This window comes from Cydia fagiglandana, chromosome 6 (genome assembly GCF_963556715.1).
Source record: "Cydia fagiglandana chromosome 6, ilCydFagi1.1, whole genome shotgun sequence".
In the NCBI taxonomy this organism is placed as follows: Eukaryota; Metazoa; Arthropoda; class Insecta; order Lepidoptera; family Tortricidae; genus Cydia; species Cydia fagiglandana.
In genome coordinates, this window is record NC_085937.1 from 21367771 (window position 1) to 21389618 (window position 21848).

The following is a 21848-nucleotide window of genomic DNA, read 5'->3' on the forward strand; positions in this document are numbered from 1 at the left end:
GTACATGTTTCCTCATGTTGTAATCATTTTTTCTCAATGGCCTCCTGTATATATTAATTACTGGCAACAGTGTGCGTGAGTTACGGACGCACGGACATCGCACGCCGTTCCCTCCACCTGTTACTTTATCGATGGCCGCGTTATCTGCAGCCCCGAAAAATTTACACCCTGTATGTTAGGAAAGATTAAAGGATTGTGTAAAAAGTTAGGGAGTTATAGCTTTTTTGTCACAATCCATAACTCCCTCGGGAACAATATAGGTCTTTGTCCTTCAGTACACCTGCATGAAATAAGGTATTTTTCGAGCAAGTGCGAGGAAAATATATTATTTTATCATATGTCCCCTTCTAGCATCTATGGGTAGGTATGGTAAAGACCTAAAAAGTTAATGTCGATAATTCATCTAAAGCACCTAATCACCTATACCTACTTACTTATAACGACAAAAAAGACATTTCAACATCCCAACTTGTCTGAAAATCGTTCCAAACCAATCCACACGACAATAACACAATAAAAACAATAATAAACGAACCTTTCCGCATTTAAAGGGTTAACTTAACCCTTCACCGGCGCACTGAAATTTTAATTAAATGTCTTAACTAATATAAAAGGGGCAGTTACGTTTTCGCGGATGAATTAATATGTTAAGGGTTTGGACTATAAATATGACAATTTGATCCATGTGGCGTCGGGACGCGATTCGACTTGTTTTACCGACATCGCCTTTACTTTTGAGAATAATTTGAACACTTCGCCTATTTAGCACCTTTTATTGCTATTGCTGATTGTCAGAGAGTCGAAATTTTCCATTTCCAAAATGAAAGTTCTCTTATTTCTTGAAGTTTCGATAAAAAATCCAGTACATTTCATTCGATAGCGCGACGTGACGTAGACGTTCAAATGGGATTTTGAATGAGATTTTGAGTTTACAAAATGTCCCGCTTGGCGCGTTGGTGAAAATCCCATACAAAAATATCTAGCTATCGAATAAAATGTACACTAGGGGTTCAGCTCAACCGAACTTGTTCTGTAGTCTAGTTAGTATATAACACGACTGATTTACATATATAGAAATATTTAGATGAAGCATATTAGTAGAGACGGGCCGGGCTCCGTGTAAACGAATCATAAACAGGGCCGACGTGAATCTGTACCTTTATTAAACCCATTAGGACGCACCCTTATATCACAATTATTGTCTCACACGATTACTGCCTAGTGATGCGGCGAGGATGAGGATGAGGATGAGAGTGAGTATGAATATGGAAGACATTAGGACGCACCCTTATATAACAATTATTGTCTCACACGATTACAGCCTAGTGATGTAGTGAAGATGAAGATGAGGATCAGTATGAGGATATTGGCCGCCTCGTGGGTGCCACTTTGGGTAGAGGCGTTGGGCTGTATTTCCACTGAGCGAGGCGGATGTGAGCGGAGATGAAAATGAAGGAACGTGCGGAAATATATCGGCGCGATTCGGAAAGTGAATTAGAGATTAACTAGATACGATATAGTAAAGATATGTGACGTCCCACGGATAAAGGTACCTTATGGCGGTTGGCGCTTACGATTATTAACGTCGCTCCAATATTATTGCGGCGCTATGCGGCGTAAGCGCCAGCCGCCATAAGGTACCTTTTGTCGCGGAACGTCACATAACTTTACCATTTCATATTTAGTAAATCTCTAATTAATTTCCCGAATCGCGGCGCCTGCCGCCATAAGGTACCTTTTTCCGTGGAACGTCACATGTCTTTACTATTTCATATCTAGTGCATCTCTTATTCATTTCCCGAATCGAGCCGTATAGGGAATATATTGAATATATGTATTGTCGTCTAGTACCCACAACACAAGCCTTATTGAGCTTACTGTGGGGCGTCAAAAGTGAAAATAGCCTTAATGATAGCCAACCTCCGGCAGGAGACGGCACCATAAGAAGAAGAAGTGGGTCGGTGGGTAATAGGTCGATTTGTGTAAGTAATAATATTTATTTATTTGTTCATCTATGTAAGTATGAGTAATGCGAATGAATATGTAGCATTTACTCCCATCCCTACGGCCTCACTCGGGATTGGTCAATACAATTACGGTCCAACAAGATTTCACACGTACAATTTGAATTTTAAGCAATAGTTTGTCATATAAATTTAATTTTATGTGCCAATGTTTCCATTATACAGGGTGTTCTGAAATTGCTTGTATTTGGAACAAAGGAATCTTAAGATACTAAAAAAAAATCCTTCATTTGTTTTTTTTCTATATCAAGTGTTTTATTACTGTCATTTTTATGCCTTTACCTATCACGGAACAATGGTGTATCAGAGGCCCCTTTTGACACCTTCCTTCTTCCTGGCGTTATTCCGCCATTTTGCTATGGCTCATGGGAGCCTGGGAGCCCTTTTGATACCTTGATGTAATGTAAGGGTACATCGAGTGGATTTTATTATGTATTATTATTTAGAAAGAATCTTCAAAATTGATAATTTAAAGTCTAGGGCATAGGACTCGAGTCCATTCGCCTACGGCTCGAGGGGTTCCGAGCGCAGCATCTCGTAAAGTTTAGTTGAGTTGAGTTGAAATGAAATAAAATGATTTATTTATTTAGAAAGTTAATTCAGGCAACAAGGCCCATTTACAAATACCTTACAGACTAACATACATAATGTATTTTATAAACTTAAAAATAAACACTATTTAGTCGACAAAACGGCGTGGCTCCGTTGCGTTGTTGATTTAATAATGCATGTAGAGATTGGGTTTTAGCTAACATTGCTACTACAGTAGTCTCACAAAACTTTTTCAGGCGTACATACATATATTGAGACGACACACAAAAACATGATACAATTTCAATTTTATATCATATATTTCTATAACTAAGTTAATTAAAAAAAATATTATGTATATTTTTCTGAGTTTGACTCATAGGTAGCTAAAAGTTAAGTAGGTATAGAGGTTTATCAAAATGTAAAGTTAAGTATATGCTATTACAATGTAGGTATTAAACTAAAAGTCGTGATCCTTTTACTAAACAGTCCCACATTTAAACTACTACTTGGCTTTGCCAATGATCTCATTCTTAACCGTTACCTAAATGTTTCTTGGTTTTTAAATAAAGCTCTTTTACATATTTACTAAGTACTATGTCCAGTTCAAAATGCTAGTTACTAAGCATAATACTATATTTTTGTTTATAAATTAAATTAATTACCCACCATTAATTAAAACAACAGCCTGTATAAATATAAAGTGTCGTTAAAAAGGGACCAGACAAGGGTGCGCAATTTAGTTGACCCATAAAGAATAAAATGTCCGAGCGGTCAGATTTTACCTCCACTATAACTACTTCAAACACACTAAAATATACCTTAACTATATACCTTTATGATTCAAATTCTAAAACAGTGTGCACTATAATTTAAATAAACTAGAAAGCAACAAGCGTTTATCTAAATTAAACTTTATTTAAAACTGATTTGGGTTCAAATTTGAAAGCGACTAATTGTAGCATATTGCGTATTGAAATTGAGCAGCAAATTAACAATAGTTTTAAATAGTTAAAAGTGGCGCCACTGTCTTTAAAATACCTCAGAATTGTATGAAATATTTTAGTTCCGAATATGCCCACCTGTAGTGATGTTTGTCACGCATAAACATTAAATGTAGTTAGGTAGTTTTGATTTTTGGTTCAATTTTGGAGTTATAGACAAATTACGTGAAATATATTTCGTATGAGGGAACACGGAAATAGCGAAAACTTTTAAAGTTAGTAAATAAAATAAGTATTACAATATATGATTCAAATACCTATCTCATGTCAGTGCACGTTCGAATTGGCCTGTTTGACTAACGGCCTGATTATAATTTTCGTAAACGTCAAAAATTTGATCTTAAAACGATATGGGTCGGATCTGTCAGTGTTAAAAGTGACGTTTTGTTTGAAGAAACGTCAATTTCACGCACCGGCCTTAACACTACGCAAGTACGCACTGACGGCTCGATTCTGCAAATGAATTAGATCTCTACTAGACCTCGACAAGTTACGATATGGATAATTTAAAGATATTTGTAAGATAGATATGCCAAATTTGACGTTTCCGCGATTCTGAAGGTCCTCTTGAACGATTTCGACAAGTTATGACTTAGATATCCAAGTCACATCTAGTCGATATCTAATGTAAATCTAGTTGATCTCTATATCGTCTCTAGATCTTGTGATTATCTCGTTTCCCGAATACGCGTGTGACTCTTCTAAACGATTTGCCCTTCGTAGCGGCGTAGAGGCAAGCGCTGCTGCGGGCTACGGCGTAGCACATATAGGTTTGCTTGGCAGTGATAGCAATAACGGTACTCGAACTAAAATTAATCTTTCTATTTAAGTATAAATAAAATAAATATTTGGGGGCAATCTTACACAGATCGACTTACTAGCCTACTAGACTAGTGTCCAAAGTCGTCACGTCCCTCAGTCATGAGGATACGACAAAGAAGACAATACTGTAATAAACTTATTAAATGTGTCCCCCATTTACAATAAGAGTTTACATCTCACATGCAATAAAAGGAAAGACTGCCTAATTGAAACCATCCAAACTGTAAATTGTAAAAAAGCAATAACAACACGGCCATCCTGGTCCTGACCTGGCCCGTGGGCACATTAGGCGCATCCTAATGACCAATTAGCGAGCAGGTAGCGTGAAAGGCGCCATTTTGTCCTTTTAGGGTTACCACGTGCAAATTACTAGTCTTGGCAAAAATAGCCAAACTTAAATGTAAAGAAACACCCAAAACTCTAACCCTCTTACTAGTAAAACTTAGCAAGTCGCTGTTAAATTTTGTAAAGATAAATGAGTATTAACAGCCTGTTAGAAAGAAAGCTTGAAAGACATTTATGAGTAATGCCAGATACTAAATCTATTATACCTATCTATTAATCTCGTCTTACATTTTTGAAACACGTAGGTAAGGTAGGTACCTACAGTTTGATCTGTCTAACAGATGTGCATGACGGGAAATCTGTTAGACAGATCAAAATCTGACGAAAACGTACGTAGGTACATCCTTCCTTAGCTCAAAGGAATGTATGTATTTACAATCCTTTAAGCCAGGTTAACAAAAATGTTTATGCGTTCCTAAGACAATATCGAAAGCACTGCACCTAAATTCTACCGTGTGGTAACCCTGTCCCGTTGCCTACCAAACGGTCGGCCATCTTAGGAGCGTTCGGAAACGCGTGCGAATTATTGTCTATGCCTGCCACAGGTCACTTACACACTAGACCGTGCATATAAAAAAATCCTAATCCTCGTCATTGTCCGTCAAACGGGCAGCCGTTTTAAAAGTGTTCGGAAACGCGTGAGAATCATTGTCTATACCTGTTACAGTATAAGTGATTACACCGATTGAGCAGGCAAGGAAAATCACCCCAGTACTTTTTAATTTTGTTACACAATTGTAGCAAATATGAAACACCTTCAATTTATTAAATATGCTTAGAACGGGTCACTCACGTATTTTATTCGAAAAACGATCGACACGTTTCGAGCTTCAATTTAACATAGCAATCATTGTTCAAATGTTGACCTACTTATTGTTTATTATAATTTCTATAATCTTTATTACATAGCTTATATAGATACAGGTAAAGCCAAACATTGTGTATTGCAACACACCTTTGTTACCATAATCATAAAGATCATCAGATCTGAATTTAAGAATAAATAGGTAGTTGTATAACTCAATAGTCACAGTATTAAATAATGGCGTGCCTATATTCGTGACGTGGAGTCTACTGTTGGAAGGCTATGATCTGCATATGTTGTTTATGGAATTAATTTCGGCCATTCCGCCTTCGGCTTCGGTTTTTCGAGTTTTTGGATTGTGATGTTGATGAGGCCCTGTTGAGGGTTTCGTTTCCTACATAACGGGGTTTAACGTAAGGGTGTACATATTTGTTTCAATGGCTTTAGGAGCCGATTTAGTGACATAATCGTAACAATTTAGCATCTAATTAGTACAATAAAGGATGGTATTGATATTATAAATTATAATAAATACATTTGTTTTGGCCATAACGTTGGAAATTACTTGTATTAATATATTCTTACAAGCAAGGTTGTATTTATAATTTTGTATCTACTTAATTAGTACTTTAAAAGGTATGATGATGAAGTTTTAAATTATTTAATATTATGTTTGTTTAGGTCATTCTTACATATCAAATGACTTGTGTTGTTTGTTTTCAATTGTGTATGTAGTTGATTTATTATTGTTGTTTTATGTGTAGATGACTTTTCGAAAGTTCCTTGTGATTTAACATTTCATGATCAATGATATCCTACGAATCAAAGCAACCCCAGTTAACGGAATAATGTTTACATGAAAAATAGGAGTAGATTAAACTGATTTAAAAAAGATTAATACGTATTTAAATACGAGGTATATGAAAAAGGGCGCATAAATTCATGACTGAGGATTAACTAACCCACTACTACAACTACAACAAAATGCCTGCTTTATAAAATAATTTAAAAATTAAATATATGCAGCGCGAATATAATAAACAACCGTACGTAACGTAACATCACCTACGAGCGCGCCGTTACCGCCATCTGTTGCGTGTAAAACGAATTTATTTATACATCTAATTGTGCGCGCGCATTGCACTTAATTCCGCTAATATTACTAAAAGCGTTCTGTGGAAGAGCCGTAAGGTTTTAGTGTCGAGGGAACAGCGCCATCTGTCTTTGGGAACTGTTATTAAAATTGGTTGCTTTATTTGTTTGTTTAACGGTTATTTGCGAGGGTGAGAACCTACTTAGTTTTGAATATGAAATATGGATTGTAACAAAACAAACACTAGAATCTGAACAAGCGAACAGTAAGTATTTCTGCTTTGCTGTACAGTCACCAGCAATAATATGTTACACAACAAAGGCCGCAAAAATATCTGACACGATCTTATTTGTAGACTCATAAGAGCTTGTCACATAATTTTGCTGCCTTTAAAGAGTAACATATTTTTGCTGGGACTGTACTTACATAGTAGATTTGGCAACATTGTATGTATGTACTTTTAAAACATGACTGTATGAGGCGTTGTTCTGATCGTAACAACAGGTAATGAATTTGATCTGAATTTGTTATGAACATGAGCTGGTGTCGGTGTCCAAAGTGACGTTTCTGGTTCAACATCTAATTCATAACTGTTATTAGAATACGCCTCCAACGGCCCAATTCCAACTTTAAGATACGTCAGTTAATAGATCTAGAAAAGATATGGATGTAGGATTGAGTGAAATGGAACGTTGTGTGAATGAGTGAGAAAGAATGAAGATCATGTCAACAAGTATGAAAGGGATAGCATGAGTGAGTTATGTCGTTTAGGTTATGAGGCGCAGGCCGTCCGCCATTGGGAGATGTTGGAGAAAGCTAACAGACAAGACGTGCCGTTATGTTAATTGTTTATATTTCTTTAAATACTTCGTTTAAATACATAAAGTTCAGTAAAAAGTGTGTTTTAGTTTCGCATCCACTTCCTACAGTGGTGTCAGATGTGGGAGTGGCAAACGAACAAAGAAAAAGACGTACCGAGATTTGCCGTTGGGATCGCGTGGTTCGAAAATTTTAAGACGAAATACGACGTCGAACTACGTGAAGGCAAAGCGTAAACATGTCTCCAAACAAACGTAGCGGCAGACAACAAGACTACAACGACGGAAATGCTGAAACATCACGAGATAATGGCATGACGATGTTACATCTCACGGAAGGGCTGATTCCCAAATTCACAGGTCAAGATAAGACGTATCCTGCGGCCAGATGGGTTCAAGACGTCGAGGACAGCTCCGAGCTCTGTGGGTGGACTCCGTTGCAACAGCTGTTGATGGCGAGGCGGTCGTTAACAGGAACGGCGTTATTGTGGTACCGGGCAGAGCGCATTTTTAAGACGTGGGACGAGTTTAAAGCCGCTATCCTCAAGGAGTTCCCTGATAACATCGACGCGAAGGCTATACACGAGCTGATGAGTTCCAGACATAAAAAATCAAGTGAATCGTGTTTAGAGTACTTATTTACTATGAAAGAGTTGGGTAAACGAGGAAAAATGCCAGACTATGTAGCCATTAAATACATAGTAGAAGGAATCAAGGATCAAGAAGTAAATAAGATAATGTTATACGGCGTTACGACATACAGTGACCTGAAAGAGAAGCTGAAGATTTATGAACAATTGAAATCAAACATGGCGAGTTCGAGTTCAAGCCGAGATACAAGTCGTTCGAAGCAGACAGAGAAAAATGAGAAGACGTATGGGCGATTTGTACGTTGCTACAGCTGTGGAGAAAAGAATCATTCATCAGCAGACTGTCCCCACAAGGAGAAAGGCCTGAAATGCTTCAAATGCGACGAATTTGGGCATATTGCATCTCAATGCAAAACGGCTGTGTCATCTTCAACTGCAAGTACTTCAAAGAGTGACGTGAAGCCAGCAACGAGTGGTGAAGGTGGCAGCGCTGGAAAGAAATGGCCGACCGGGACTAATGGCGCTAGCGTTGCAACGAAACGTGCTTTTTACGGTTCGACGAGTGATGGTCACATCCCTAGTAGCGAAGACGTGATTGGCCAATCGAGCGAAATGGCGGCGAAGAATTGTCTACTAGCTGTCATGGCCGGCGACGTAAACAAAACACAGCAGACGATTACACCGAAAAAGAAGCCTGTGAAACGAGTTCATGTGTTGGGAAAAGATGTTATAGCGTTGGTTGACTCTGGGTGCGAAGTAAGTTTGATGACAATCGAGTGCTACAACAATTTAGGTGCGCCAGAGTTTGACAAAAGTGACGATTTCTTAACGGGATTAGGCGAGAACCAGGTGGATTGTTATGGACAAATTTGTTTGGACATTGAAATAGACGAGTTGTGGTATAAGGACGTTAAGTTTCGTATAGTTCCTAACCGTACCGTGCCGTACAGTATGATTCTCGGTGAAGATTTCTTGTTGCGTGTCAGACTTGTTATGGAGTATAACAATGTATGGTTAATACCGCTTGATAGGTGGGTATGCGAGATAAGGGTGTGTGATTCTCTTGTTACAGGTTCTAGTGAAGATGTTGAAAAACGGGTGAACGACCTGGTGGAATCATACGTACCGCGTAAGACGAAGGAAGCGCCTGTCAAGTTGAAAATTGTGCTAAAAGATGACATCCCTGTTGCACAACGACCCCGAAGATTGGCTCCAGCGGAACAAGAGGAGGTTGACCGACAAGTGAATAAGTGGCTTGAAGACGGCGTGGTAAGGGTAAGCTACTCAGAGTATGCTAGTCCTTTGGTTCTTGTAAAGAAAAAAGACGGTAGTATTAGGGTATGCATTGATTACAGACGACTTAATCAGAAGATTGTGAAGGACGAATATCCTATGCCAATAATTGAAGATCATATAGACAAATTGGTGGATGCAAGAGTTTTCAGCACACTGGATCTGAAAAATGGATATTTTCATTTACCTGTAGACGAGGAATCGGTTAAGTTCACTTCATTTGTCACGATGACAGGACAGTATGAGTTTCTTAGGGCACCTTTTGGCCTCTCCCTGTGTCCTAAAGTATTTACTAGATTCATCACTGCAATCTTTAGAGACCTCATTGCTAGAGGTGTAGTATTGATCTTTATTGACGACTTGATTATTCCCGCAGAGACTGAGGATGAAGCTGTGGTTCGACTGGGTGAAGTATTGGAGGTGGCTTCGCAATATGGCCTCGAGATTAATTGGAAAAAGTCGCAGCTTGTCCAACGACAAGTGGAGTACCTTGGACATGTGATCCAAGATGGGCAGGTGCGGCCTTCACCGGAAAAGACGGATGCGGTCGCTAGATTTCCAGAGCCTACCAATACCAAACAACTACAAAGCTTCATAGGCCTCACATCGTATTTTAGGAAGTACATACAAGATTTTGCAATGATTGCCAAGCCGCTGACAGATCTGTTAAGGAAAGATAGTTCATTTGAGTTTAACGCAGAGTGTAGAGCTGCATTTGAAGAATTAAAAAAGAGGTTAACCAGCCAACCAGTGCTACGGCTGTTCAACCCCAAGCTGAGTTCAGAGATGCACACGGATGCCTCCAAAGTGGCCATATCAGCCATTTTATTACAGAAAGGTGTAGACGCACAGTTACACCCAGTATACTACATGAGTAGAAAAACAACACCGGCAGAAAGTAATTATAGCAGCTATCAGCTGGAGGCGCTAGCTATAATAGAAGGAGTGAAGAAGTTCAGGTGTTACCTTTACGGTACTCATTTCAAGATAGTAACTGATTGTAAGGCGTTTCAGATGACCCTGAACAAAAAAGATTTAGTTATGTCAACTCAAGTGGCAAGATGGATTTTAATCCTCCAAGAATATGACTTTGAAATAGAACATAGAGAAGGCAATAGAATGCAACACGTTGATGCCCTGAGCAGAAATCCATATGTGGCATTTTTGAAGAGTGGCCCCATTCATGAGCAGTTGAGGGTGGCTCAAGGGAATGATGAAGGCTTGAAAGCCATTATGGAATTGCTGCAGAAGAGTGTGCCTTTCAAAGACTACTATTTGGACCAAGGATTGCTCTATAAAGGAGAGGATAGACGTCTCATTGTCCCTGCTGAGATGGAAAGAGAGATAATCAAGAGAGCTCATGATCAAGGTAATTTCTCTAAAAAGAAGATGATGGAACTAATTAGTAAGGATTACTATATTGAAAACTTAGAAAACAAGATTGAAAGACATATTGTGTCATGTGTCCCTTGTCTACTAGCTGACAAGAAAAGTGGTAAACAAGAAGGTTTCCTACACAGCATTGAGAAAGATGAGATACCCCTTTTTACACTGCACGCTGACCACATAGGACCCATGACGGAGACTAAAAAGCTATACAACCACATACTGACTATTGTGGACGCTTTCACCAAATTTGTATGGTTGTTTCCAGTAAAAAGCACTACAAGCCGAGAGACTATTGACAAGTTGAAGATTCACCAGCAATGTTTTGGAAATCCAGCAAGAATAATAACTGACCGAGGTACTGCTTTCACAAGCAAAGAGTTTGAAGAGTACTGCACGGAAGAAGGCATAGAGCATATAAAGATAACCACAGGGGTTCCGAGGTCAAACGGTCAATGCGAGATTATTCATAAGACACTGACCTCAATACTGACGAAACTATGCATAGAAAATCCGACACAGTGGTATCGACATGTCAGTCAAGTACAGAGATGTATAAATAGTACTTACCAGCGCAGTATAAACACGTCACCATACGAGCTACTTATAGGCGCTAAAATGAAGCTTAAAGAAGACATGGAGATTTATGAGTTACTAGAACAAGAAAACAGAGACTGCTTTGTACTAGCTAGAGAAGAGAACAGAAGGAAGGCGAAAGAACAAATACTAAAGGTACAAGAAGAGAACAGGCGTACGTTTAATAGGAAACGGAAGGAAAGTACCAAGTATAAGGAAGGTGATCTGGTTGCAATAAAAAGAACCCAATTTGGAGTCGGAATGAAGTTGAAGCCTAAGTACCTAGGTCCATACCGAGTCACGAAAGTCACAGGACGAGATCGGTACCAAGTAAAGAAGGTCGATGATTCCACCGAAGGGTCCAGGAACACCACCACCTCCTGTGATCATATGAAACGATGGCCTGTAAGCACGGAGTGATGGGGCAGGTAATTAAACTGCTTTCTTATTTTATTTTTTTTGTTGTCAGGTGAGAATCACATTTGTCGTTTCCCTAAGTCATGTTGTGTAACCATGCAGTGTTATACTCCTAAAGATGTTATTTTGGATACGCTAAGAATAAGGCTTATTTACCTAATTAAGATTTTGTTGTCATTAAACATATGGTCTGAAAATAGCTGTGACTAGATTATGTAAGTTGTTACCAACTGTTCTAAAAGATGTTTAGTTATGTTTAGTAAATCAACCTTACTTTAAGATGTTAAATTGATTAATTCAGCTATACTTAAGAACCTAAAGTTATGTTTGTGTACTAACTGTAATACTGTAATGTGAGACTGAGAGACCAGTCTATATTTCAGGAACGGCCGACTGTAGGATTGAGTGAAATGGAACGTTGTGTGAATGAGTGAGAAAGAATGAAGATCATGTCAACAAGTATGAAAGGGATAGCATGAGTGAGTTATGTCGTTTAGGTTATGAGGCGCAGGCCGTCCGCCATTGGGAGATGTTGGAGAAAGCTAACAGACAAGACGTGCCGTTATGTTAATTGTTTATATTTCTTTAAATACTTCGTTTAAATACATAAAGTTCAGTAAAAAGTGTGTTTTAGTTTCGCATCCACTTCCTACATGGATTAGATATGTCAGTGTCAAACAAGTGTCAAAATTGACGTTTCTTCAAACAAATACGTCACTTTTGACACTTGTTTGATACTGACATATCTAATCCATATCGTTTCAATATCTAGTATTTGACGTATCTCATTCTTCGAATACCGCAGCAAGTCATTCTTATTGCTTATTCAATGCTAAGCTATACGATCGTAGCGCTACGTCGTAGCCGATAACATGGATTTTCTGGTATGTAGCGAAAATGCTTCTTAGATGCGAAACTTACGAAATAATATGTCGTACTTAACGTTGAATGAAAGAAAAGAAATCGCATTGCCTTTAAATAATCATAGTTATTAATTAAAAGATACCTTTTTCCAGAATAATCGATTAGTTATGTAATTGTCGGTTAACGAGCAGAGCCTGACCGGAAACGATTGTCGTCGCATATGGACGTAAGCAACACTAGAAGAGCCACTTAACGTCCCTTTTAACTAACCTATAACGTATACAAGTAATGCATAAATTATTGAAGTGAAAACATCTTTAGCGGCGCTGACCACTTTTTGAAGTGGGGAAAAAATGATAAACTCGATTCAGCGTAACGCGTAACGTAACGCTGACGTCATGTGTCACGGACAATGTTATTCACCAAAGAACTTTAGTCGTAACGTATCATAATCAGGTCAATTATTCAAAACTGGACTTATATATCAAGCAATAAAGCTCAATGTTCTAATCTTGTACAGCCTGAAATACGAGGATCTCACAGTTACATTCTAACTTTTTATCACTCAAATATAATTCAATAAAGCTACATCTTGATGAAATCTCTAATAAAAGTGAACTCTAGTACTGGTTAATAAAACTCAAAATATCGTGACCATGAAATATATTTAGATGCGAGGTCTGCAAGGTAACTTTACAATTTCTATTCGAATTTTAAACAATTAACGCTACAAATTTAAGCTCACTGGCCAGCAATTTCGGAACTAAAGTTTTTCAATAGAAAGGAGGATGGGTCAATTATACATAGTGCTGCAGACATTTTGGACTAGTCATTGAGTTTTCACTTCTGTCACCACTCCCGGAGTGCAACCCGTTCTTTTTTTTTAACGAAAATTAGTGTCGTTCTAAAAGTTAATTCGACCATCTATAATTTGTTTTCTATCAAACATAGAAATGTGACTTATGCGCCCAGCCATTATGCAAATCCATCCGATATTAACGATGGCATGAATAAATCTAATAAGGCAATATGGCGGCAACAAATACGAATAAACAGTCATATCGGTGATGGACGGCGCCATAACGGGCTATAAAAGTGAAACTTGTCAGTTGCGCGGGTATGGCGTATACCGCTGGGTTGTGGCCAGAACTATCCACGATGAGAACCGAGTACATGGCATGTTCATTTAGTTCGCTTTGTTTGCATTGCAAGCTGCAATAATAACGCCAATGCGATCCCAATCCAAATGTCATCTTTTATTTCACTAAAGTTGTTGCATTTAAGGCAAACCATAGTAGAATAACATTTTTTACAAAAAAATCACAGGCAACGAATACTCATCGAGACATTTCTAACAACCCCACAATTAGTTTGCGTTGTTTTATCACAGAGTTCCCCGTAGCCACCTCCTGTCCCATAATGTGCTGTTGCATTGTCATCCGATTTACACATGTATGTAAAATTTCAGCTCCATCGGATAACGGGAAGTGGGTCAAATTTAGCTTCCAAGGTTTTACCCACACTAATTACTAACAGGGCAAGTTAAATAAAAGCTTGTAAAAATTCAGATGGATGCCAAGTGGATGCCGATAGAGGGACGTGGTCGCGGTAGGCCCAAACGGAGATGGCGAGATGACCTGAACAGGTTCCTGAACAACTGGCCGGAGGAAGCACCAAATCGGGAGTCGTGGAAATGGAATGGCCTTTGCCCAGCAGTGGGACACTCAAATAGGCTACGTACAAAAAAATCAGATACCCAGTTCTCACAATACAATACTTTCGTCTAATGTTTTAATGCATAGTTGTCAGACCCGCGGGCGATCGTACCGTACCATGTGTCGCCGATTCGATTACGGTGATACATCGCTGATGTACCGCGTCAGAGGGGGCTGATTTATATTTTAGAATTTTTGGGGCGAGTGCGAGATAAGTGCACGGTGCATGTGCGGTGCAGGTGCAGCGTGCAACTAATGTCTAAATTGAGTAAATTGTTATTTGTTTACTAGGTACGAGTATAACAGCCGAATTCAGTGCTTCTAATACCAAGGAGCATCATAATATGTAATACACTAATGTAATCATTTGAATTGCTTTTATAAACAATGGGTATGGTACTTACCTAATGAATAGAAATATTATGAATATAAAAAAACATGTAGGTACCTAGTACTTACTGCACTGTTTGATTTTAATAAATTATAAATTTTCTCTAAAATATATGTATATTTTATAAAAAAAAATATAACTCTTAAAATGATGTCCTTTGCTACTGTTTATTGTTTCTAAACTTTTTGTAATCTTGTGAACTACACACGTAAAAATCCTTATACTTTATATTTACTATTTCTGATCATTATAGGTACGTATTGAAGAACTTTTAAGTAGGTAGGTAGGTAAGTAGGTAGGTAAACAACACAGAGTAGACACCATATCCACTAAATTAGCGCAGTAACCGTAAAACAAAACAATATACTCGTATATGATAAATAATAAATTCAAGAACCATCGCCACGAAACCGAGTTGAAACAAACAAGACGTACACACAGACTAACATTTAATTCCGCCAATTCCATCAAAAACCGTTGTTTAGTGCAAATTAAGTGCAATTTAACCCTCAAAAAGCATTTCGGCATTCCACAACAAATTCTATTCCAAATTGGCGTCGGATCCGCGCTCGAGATGTTTATTCTGAGGGGAGGCAAAATACGCCATTTGAATGCATGCTTGTCCGTCAGTCACGCCGTATCGGGAGCCGGCGAGCGAGGCGCGTGTCTCTCGCCAACCACGAGGCCTAAACCCTTCACACCCCCTCTATCACCTAACCAGGCGGGGGAAGTAAGGGTAACACGGTACCACAGCGGAGACCAAAGAAAATTGGATGCAAAATCGAACGAGGCAACTTGTCACATACGCGATTAACCCTGATTGTGATATAGGCTCGCGGGATAACTGTTGATTTGATTTTATGTAACAGCGGCGTCTGTTTGCACGTTTATTGCTTGTAAATTCGGTCGGAATCGAACTGCGAGTATAAAATTGGCGGTTAAACGGTTATGATCGCGTGTGGATTTCGGTTATCGACTGACAATTATTTAGGTGTTTCGGTTTTATTCGATTCTTGTTCTGTTTACTCGTAGTAACGGTTCTCGGAGTCTCCGAAACCAATATGATATTACTGTTGTATAGTTAACTTCTAAATGTTTTGATTGCGCAAATCCAAACATAAAGTTCTTGCAGAAACTTTTTTTAGACGTTTGGCAAGGACCTGTACCTGTAGTACTGTTATGGATACTTAAAATCATTATGAAAATATAATTAAAAAATATCTTTAATGCAGACTTTGAATTAATTTTATGTATTTCGTAAAACTCAATACCCCCATAGTAAAAACACCAATAATCCTAACCACCTATAATGACATGTAGAAATTTTACAGAAATCATTAAAATATCAAAAATACTTCAAATTTTCTCTTAAATGTCTCATAATGGTGCTGTTAACATAGACTGTTGTGTTAACTGTAACTTATCCATTAGTATAATATACATAAGGAAATATAATGTATACGTATTATATATATTTATAATAATACATTTACTACATACATACCTACATAGGAAATAGCATACGATACGAAACTGTAAATAAATACAAAATTGTACACCGATTATAACATCTGATATAAGGCAATATATAGGTATAACAAGATAATAAACTCAAGGAATATGAAATGTTACTTTATGAGGAGTAGAAACTTGTATTTTGTAACTTGACAAATAAGTTAGAGCCTTACAGCTCCTTACATGCCGTGTAAATAACGGAATCCTTACGAACATAATAATATAACCCTCGGAAAAATTCAAAATCAAACAAAACATTCCGACCATTACGGCAACACGAAACACATTCCATTGAGAAGTTTGCAGCGCCCCTCTCATACGTCCAATAAATAAGGGGGGCAACAAAAACTCCACGAAGCATCACCTCCGCGTCACCCTGTTCAGATTTCATTATCATAAAGAACTGGAGGCCTTAAAACCCCCTACAGTCTAAAAGGTGACGTATACCGACCATTTTTGTAAAGACTTTAACACCGCTCCGCTCCGCTCTTTCCTCCCCTTTCTTTAAGTAGGAGGAGGCGGGCAGGGGAGGCCAGACTTGGCCGGCGGGTCGGATTCCCTAAGCGGGCCGGTCCCCGCGTCGAAATGTGCCGTAAATCGTCATAAAACTGTCTGGATCCATGATGTGACGCTGCCCCGGGGTAATTAGAGCGCAATTTATAGTTTCGCCCGCTCTCCCCTTTGGCCGGGCGACTGTTTCGACACTTTTTTGTTTAGCTCTCGGTCATTACTCGCATATTTTCAAGGAAGTTTCGGTCATATTTCAGTTACTGTGGATTGTACATTATTGTATCTAGACTATCGGTTACGAACAATATTGGATTATTCAAAATTTCACATTAAGAGAAAACATATTCAAAATTTCGGAATTCATTAGACGCAGTTTTAAACTTAATTTTATAATGGCATATCATTATTTAACGACAAAATAGTGGAAGTTTGTTTTTTGGCAAGCTTTAAAAAGGAGTAGATTCTTAATTTGGCAGGACCCTTGTCTTTTAGAAGTTTTTTTATCTAGTTATTATATTTTTTATCTGACCTAACCTGTTTACAGATTTCTGCCCAAACTTTACATGTCTGATTAATCACAATCACAAACGTGATGTAGGGGACAATCGTGATTTGTGTTCAACTTACAACACTCTGTTTTCTGGAACTTAAAGAGGAGGAGGCGGGGAGAGACGTGGTTGCATGGTGCTATCTGTAACTTCCGTAAATTATAACATTTTAACGGATTAAGTATACAATTTATCGCTTTTAAATAAATTAAAACAGATGATTGATATATTATTGTCATCAGAAAGTTAAAAAAAAGTTATATAGTTTTATAAACCACGATTTTGATGCAAAAAGACGTACTTACACTTGAAACAAAACTTGTAAGCACTAGGCATTTCTATAATACACAATGTAGGTACATTATACTTTTTACTTACAAAATTTGTATATGTTATTCAGGTAATTACTTATTCGCTTTCTTGGGTAATTACTCATATAGCTTTGATGAAAAACCGGCCAGTTCCATGTTAACTCGTTTTTATATGTAAGTAACATTATACTTGTAATGTGTAAATTGTTGCTGACATATTCAAAACGATCATAGATGTAGTGGTTGTGTTCTTTTGTTTCAATACCTGTAACTCAGAAATGACGGTGTTTTCACCTAACCCAACCATGCTATACCCACCGATGTCTCATCTCAGCGTGGACGCATGCCTAAACTATCACAGCCGTGTAAACCTAGATTAGATGTGTTATCGCCTTCGCCCCGAATACCAATGGCCTCATCCCGGCCTATCGCGTCACGTTCAAATCATCCTATCATGCGCCTGACGGACACCCGTCCCTACGAGCTACGTGACTCGCTTCCGAACACAGAACATACGATAAATCGCTAACATTGCTCCAAACAACCAATAACCCTCCGCACCACATTAGGCGAACTCACCCCGCGAAATAACCTGCGTTTCTTAAGCCACGGCGGGGGAAGGCAGACCAAGATGTAATGGTGGCGAAATATGGTTCCGTCATTATTGAACGATGTTATTGCTATTATAAATAAGGATCTCATGATATTGTGGAGATATTAAAATGCTTTGTTTTGGCTACGAAGGGCGTTAGCAGCATGTGTGGACAGCAACTTGTTTGTCTTAGGTCGTACGGTGAATGTGAAACTATTTGTGTTTTCATTTTATCCGCTTCATAAATTACAAGTGAACTTTGCTACATAAGTAAAATTTGATTACTGATCGAATTTTTAATTGTGGCTTTTATTTTGGTATGATTTAGCTGAATTTGATGCAAAATTCGGCGTATTTATGGGATTTCAATTAAATTTTACGATTACACCGTGCCCCATGCCATTCACTTTAAATGGATGGTATTATGTAACTTGGCATAGGATTCATGATATAATATTAAAAACTATCACCGCCCGTGACGATAGTCCACGTAGAAATCGTTAAAATTTAACTTGTTTTCCTCTAAATTGTTTACAAAAGTAAATTGTATTTAAATAATTATTTAAACATAATTTCTCCACCGTGCCCGTCTTGTCCCCAGTCACCTGTAACGCGGACATCCCCAAGCCCTTTAAATCTATATCCACATTCCTAAAGCCAGTAATTTTTCTCGGCAACAAAGTGCGCTAATTAAAGTGAATGCCTGAGGTAAATCTGGCCGGCTTTGGTCTGGCTCGCTCGCTAAGGATTCTGTCTCGAGTTCGTCTCGTCCCTATTGTAAAAAGATCTCTATATTCAGAAGGTTGGTACACTGAAAGAAATGTTAGAATAAAACAGTAACAAAATATTTTTCACCACATCAGCTCGTAAAGGATGTCTTTATTCTTCAAAAACTGGTGAGAAAGTTGCATTTATCCACAAGAGTGTGAGAAAGTAATTTGATGCAAATTGTGAGATATTTCGTCATGTTTGTTGGTGGATTTGACTTTTAACTTTTAAGTGATAATTTTGAATGATAAATATTTATTTTAATATATATAGGTATATCGTTAATTTCGATTTCATTTGTAATGTTTTAATAGTTTTTTCTCCACATTGGTGTGGTGAAAGTTTGCTTAACGGCGCTCATATTTTGAAACCCTCGCAACGCTCAAAATTCCACTTCTTTTCATGTCGAACCGCGAGCGTAGCGAACTCTTGAGATCCTACTCCACTGGTTCCATGGAACAATGCATAGATTTCTTTGAGAACGAGGGCCGAGGACGTATGAACACTTTTCTTTTTTAATCGCGCTTAAGTCTGATTTACGCGTCGCGAGATTTGTCGGAGGGACGGATGCTAATGGCCCGTGTATATCTCCGCCGCTGACACCGTGGTCTGTAGTTTTTGTGACGGTGGTAAACAAAAGATCCGATCCGAACGTCACTTTTACGTGAATTTTCGTAGCATTTGTCAACCCGATACCTACATTATTTTTCATTCACCACACCAGCTCGCTACGCTCGTGGTTCAATTCAAGTTGGAATCTTTCGCTTGCTCGGGTATCAATATTAGCACGAGTGGTTAAACAACAGTTAAGGACATTGTATACCGTAACCGGTTGATTGTGACACTCTCTAATCAAATAATATTGTAACATCGTATACTGACATTGCACAATCTGACCATAAATGATTACTTACTTACTTACAACAACTGCCCCCTTGTAAAACAAATAACTATTATTCGTTTGGCGTTTGTTGATGTTTACCATCGTCTTCTCGGCTAGGCCTAGTTTTGTCAACTCTACACTATCAACGATTATTATCTTGAGTTGAAGATTCTTGACGTGTTCTTGACTCTCTTGACTGCTTCTTTGAGGTATTGACCTGAGCGTCAATCCACATTGATGAATTCCTGAATTTACTTCGTCTTCCAAAACATACCTTACTTGATTGCCCCTCAAAAGCCTTTCCACACCAACGACCATCGGCAAAACTTCGATTTATTTCTTCGTTCGTTACAATCTTCGTCAAACTTAAAGATTTATTGATTTTATAAGAAGTATAAACTCTAAAACAAATTGTTTTTAAATAAGTAGGAGGACGAGCATGCAAACCGCGTAAGCAATTACCGTCGCACATGGACACCTGAAACACCAGGAGGGTTGCAATGCGTTGCCAGAGTTAAAGATGGGAGAAGGTACGCTCTTTTCTTAAAGGTTTGAAGGTCGTATCGGACCGGAAATACGCGGGCGACTGTTCATCCCACAGTTTAGCTGGATACCTCGAGCTTATAATTTGTCAGATTATTGTAAAAGTCTATTCGACTCCGTAATACTTAAGAGTTCAAAATTATTATCATTTGACAATTCAGAAACCAAATAACTTAAAAAGGGGTTATTACATGTTTCGCAGGACTTTTTCTACTAGAGGGAAACAACATACCCTATATCTTTCTCTATGCCTCTCAGAGGAAAGTGTCATTAAAAATGGTTATGACCCGTACAGCGCTATCTTCTTCAATATTTCTTAGATCTTACACGTCTATACAACCACTGAATCTGTGCTCAAAACTCATCCAAACCCACCCTCAAGCGTACCAATCAAAGCCCTCGGCTCATTAAACTCGGGTAATATTTTAAAACCATTAAAACGTATCCAAGCAAATCAAACGGGAGTTGGGCAACATTCGGCGCGTTACTCATCGGAATCGGCGAAGTTGCAAGACTTGTTGGCCGATAAATCGTGCCGATCATAACGGTATATCAGGCTCGTCCATCCGTGGTAATTAACGTCTTAACTGGATGTGGAAATCTAAATGATTTTCGGTCGTAAAAGTAAGGGGGCAAAATTCGCAGTCAAAATTGGAGAAGCGCTACTTAGAAGGTTATATACAGTCAAGAGTGATATATCCAACTATTATGCGTCAAAAGTATCTACCATTTTCTGGAAGCTTAAAAGAAAGTTCCTAATTATTTACTTACCATCGTATTTTCACGGAAGCGTACGAACGTGTGTTGCTATTTCAGTCAGTCTCGGTACAAAGTTACTCACGTTGACTGAAGTAGCATGACAAATATGTACGAACTTTTCCGAGAAAATACAATGGAAAACGATTATATGCACTACATCCGTATATGAAACAATTCCGTTGTAGGTAGGTATAGGTAAATGCTAGCCAAAAATCCTTGAAATTTGAAACATAGGTAACCTTATATTCTTCAAATATTACACAGCTTTAATAAGAAAAGATTCCATGAAATTCAATCCTCGGTTGGAAGTTTGTAACGACTTTTATGCGTACGAAGTCGCGGGCGCAGCTAGTCGCGAAAAGAATCTTTATATAAAAAGTTTCAGCCACAAATACAGATTGTGGTGAATACGTTTAAGAGGGTAATTAAGTGAATTATTGTTATCTCTGCGGCCGCTGCACAAAACTTTGCAACTTTCGTCTTAAACTTAAGCCGCGGCCAACCTCGAGGGATCGCTTCAATTGTTTTTATTAATAATTATTGCTTTTTATTTTTCTTTTTCGCTTTTGTTTTACGTATTTTATACATATTTTCTGTTATTACTTAGATAAAGACATGTTAGCTTTTGTTGGGGTAAGATTGAAAGGTTTTATGGGGGGTAAGACAAAAAATCATCCATATACCAAAGCATTACGGGCGACTTATCTTACCCCTCGTGAATAAACCTTGCGATTCTACCTCTAAA